The sequence below is a fragment of the Bombina bombina genome, chromosome 3, assembly GCF_027579735.1.
Source record: "Bombina bombina isolate aBomBom1 chromosome 3, aBomBom1.pri, whole genome shotgun sequence".
NCBI classification, from domain to species: domain Eukaryota; kingdom Metazoa; phylum Chordata; class Amphibia; order Anura; family Bombinatoridae; genus Bombina; species Bombina bombina.
This window is the reverse complement of record NC_069501.1, coordinates 1,138,675,700-1,138,679,945: the sequence shown is the minus strand read 5'-3', so window position 1 is coordinate 1,138,679,945 and position 4,246 is coordinate 1,138,675,700.

The window sequence follows — 4,246 nt, the reverse complement described above, 5'->3', positions numbered from 1 at the left end:
CTACCTTAGGAAGTGCCGGTACAGCTAGCTGGTTTGCTGTGAATACCAGCCTGCTCCTATAGGCACATTGGAGTGCCTATCCATATTGTGAGTACCCTGCACTTGCTCTATACCCTGCACTTGCTCTACATTTGATGTTAGCTTTTACAGATTCACACATACGGCGCCTCTTTCCTTGTGTTTGACTTTTGGTCTATCTATATGTAATCAATTCTAGAGTACATGGCCCAGGGATGTGAAAAAAATTAATAATTGCGTTGGGTAGGGTGCTGCACTTTCCATGCATCTACCAGACCTAAATTACCAAGACAACTATATACCGAATTTGGAGGTTGCATTGCTGCACATGTATTAAGGGTAAAGGAGTCTAGTATAGGGTCCATGGTAACATTAAGGTCCTCCCCTAGAATTAGTGTTCCTTTCCGTTTTTTCCAGGATCAGAGAGAGTAATTTTTTAAAGAAGGAAGATCTATTTGAATTAGGGGAATTAACATTCACCAAGGTTATGGGTCTATTGAATAGTAAACTATACTTACGACTATGAGAATTCTGCCTTCAGCATCTGAGGTGGTGGAGAGCAGCTGAAATGGGAGATTGCGGTGAATGAAGATTTCCACCCCGTTCTTTTTAGTGGACTTGGAGTTAAAGTAATCTGTTGGAAACTCCTTAAAGGAAAATTTAGGTTCAGCAGATTTTAGAAAATGGGTTTCTTGTACAAAAATGACAGAATCTTTATGTTTTGGAAACCATTTCAGAGCAATGGATATCCTTAGAGACCTTTAGAGTTTTAGGAAATTATATGTGAGGTTCTATGTGTAATTGCGTGAGTATGAGAGTATTGCGTGTTTGAACATGTGTGAAGTCTCACCCTGATGTTGATCAGAAGTTGCAGAATGGAGCCTCCCTACTCAAATGGAGCCTCCCTACTCCCGGAGCCCAAAAAAGGAAATGCAAGGTTGGTGTTTCTGAGGTAGCATGGTGTATACAGTACTTCAGAGTATAACAGATTGCTAGGATGAACTGAGAAAACAAACAAACGTGAACAAACAAAAACAATACCACAACAGGGGTTTTTTTTTAAACTGAGCCCTATCAGGGTTATAAAATATGAGAGTGAGTGTGTGTGTGTGTGTGGGGGGGGGGGGGTGTAGCGACTTAAACTACTGTAACTCCTTGGAGTATGTGACAGAGGATCTGGAAAAGATCAATTATATGGTTTTACCTTGGGGTATAGGGTTGGAGTAATAAATGGGGTTCTATGTAAAGTCGTTGTTTTGTGTTATAGATAGAGTTTAGTGAGTACCAAATTACTGGGGGCTAAAAATATAAGCTGGATTCCAGCTACTGAAGGGGTAAGAGGAAGTCACTGGTTTTGGGACCAAGTTCAATGGGTGCACACTCTGGTGCATTAAGATAGAGTAGTGCCAACAGGGGTGGTAGTGACTTCAAGGAGGGTTCCTGGCTTGGGAATATGTGGTTCTCGGCACTGAGGAGGATGTTCTTCTTTTCCTGGATACTGTTGTCCAATGTTGAAGTTGAATTTTGGAACAACTGATGTTTTGTGGCAGAGATTCTGAGGTTTCTTCCTCAATCTGCAGTGGAGTCGGTCTCAGGATATTCAATTGAGAGCAGAATCTTTCGAGATCTTCAATATCTCTGTTAATTGCCTCTTTATTGTCTTTTAAGACTTTTAGTGAGAAGGGGAATCCCCACAGTCAAGGTTTTTTCCCTGTTGTGTTTGCCATGTGCTGCAGGCAGCCATTTTACTCACCTCTCTTCCTGACTATGGTGCATTGTGGGGGATGCTGCTCATTTCCTGCACTTCCTTTTATGGCCAGACTGGTGTGCATCATCCATGTAAGACGGGATGCAGTCTCAGAATTGTGATGTCATCACTTATTATTTAAAGGGCCTCTGTTCAGTATGCTTTGCCTTTGCGTTGTCTCAGACTGTTAGAGTTCCTGTGTATTACCTGGCTGCCTGATGTCCTTCCTGGTTCCTGTTCCCTGGCTTGTTCCTGACTCTGCTGTTTTTCTTGTTCCTGATTCCGGCTCGTCTGACTATTCGCTTTGGCTCCTGACTCGGCTCCTCTGACTACTAGCTCTGGTTTTGATTCCTGGCTTGTTATTTGACTTGTGGACTTTTTATTATTTTTTGCTATTAATAAAGGTGTGATTATTTTTGCACTTCTCGTCTCAGTCTGATTCCTGGCACCCTGACATTACGCAAAGGCCATGAATCCTGATGGTGCTAATAATCCACCTTTACCTGCCATAATTTCCAGGATGGATGTACAGGATCACCGCTTGGATCAATTTGAACTAGCCCTGCAAACCCTGCTGACTCGCACTGCACATTTGGACCAAAGTGTCCCGCAAGTTATAGCTGCTCCTGTTTCCGCTGCTGCACCTATGCCTACCAGGAGCATGTCCGGTTCTGCACCTCTACCTCAGCGATATGTAGGCGATCCTATTCAGTGCAGAGGGTTTTTGAACCAGGTGGGCATTTACTTTGAGATGTTACCTCAGGCGTTTCCCTCTGACAGAGCTAAGGCGGGATTTCTCATCTCGTTACTCTCTGACACAGCTCTTGCCTGGGAAAATCCCTTGTGGGAGACTAATAAAACTGTGATTTCAAATTACCCTGAATTTGTGGCCTCCTTTCGAAGGGTATTAGATGTTCCGGCTCGCTCCTCCTCTGCTGCTAAACGACTCATGTCCATTCAGCAAGGTACAAGATCTGTTGCTCAGTATGCTATTGAGTTCCGTACGCTTGCTGCAGAGGTAGGTTGGAACAATGAAGCCCTTGTTGCCGCCTTCTTTCATGGGCTCTCTGATGCGATTAAAGACGAAGTTGCTGCCAGAGATTTACCTGAGGATCCTCCTGGTCCTGAGTCACCAGGTACTGCTGAGCCGATGCAGCTGGGATTCAAACGCCTCTCCGCGGCGGAGAGTGCCTTTAGGAGGAGGGAGGGGCTCTGCCTCTATTGTGGGTTACAGGGCCACCTTTTGAAGTCTTGTCCTACACGGCCGGGAAACGCTCACACCTAAGGTCCTGTCGGGGGCAGAACTTGGGTGGTTTATCCTTGTCCCCGGAACCGCTTAAGGAGAAACCTTTGGTCACGGTTGTCCTTTCCTGGGTGGACTCCTCCATAGTCACCCAGGCTCTTGTTGACTCTGGTGCTGCGGGCTATTTCATTGACAGTGCTTTTGTATCAAAGCACTCCATTCCTGTTTTGCCTCGGTCCGTTCCACTTGCTATTGAGGCCATTGATGGCAGGCCCCTTCAGCCCGAACTCGTTATTCACAAAACTGCTCCATTTTGAAACCCCCTCCAGTTCCAGGTGATAAACTCTCCACACTTTCTGGTTGTTCTGGGTTATCCCTGGCTCCAAAAGCACAATCCCAGTCTCGACTGGCGCAGCTCCAAAATTTTGTTGTGGTCCCCGCAATGTATTTCCACTTGTCTTCGGAAACCAGTTAAAGTCTTGTGCACTTCTTCGGTTTCTCAATTGCCAGAGGAGTGCCGAGAGTTCCTAGACGTGTTTGACAAGGTGCGTGCCGGTCCAATTTTGCCATAGACCTGCAACCCGGAGCCATTCCTCCTCGGGGCCGGGTGTACCGTCTTACCATTAAGAATGCTTACCCTATTCCGCTTATTACGGAACTCTTTGACCGCCTCAAGGGAGCTACGGTCTTTACTAAACTTGATTTGAGAGGAGCGTACAATCTCGTTAGGATTAAGGAGGGCCACGAATGGAAAACAGTATTTAACACCAGGAGCGGGCATTATGAGTATCTTGTAATGCCCTTTGGCCTATGTAATGCTCCTGCTGTTTTTCAGGAATTTATTAATGATGTCCTACGAGATATGTTGCAACAGTGTGTTGTGGTGTACTTAGACAACATCCTCATACACTCACCCACACTTGAGGCTCATCATTCTGATGTTACACGGGTTCTTCAGAGACTACGCAAAAACGGCCTGTTTTGTAAACTCGAGAAATGTGAGTTCCATCAGACTCAAGTAACCTTCCTAGGTTATGTTATCTGCGTTGCAGGGTTCTCCATGGATCCTGACAAGTTATCTGCAGTTCTGCAGTGGCCTCGCCCAGTTGGTCTTTGGTCTATTCAACGTTTTTTGGGGTTCCCCAATTACTATAGAAAGTTTATTAAAAACTTTTCTTCCTTGGTCAAACCTATCACAGACATGACCCGTAAAGAGAATGATCCACTCCATTGGTCAC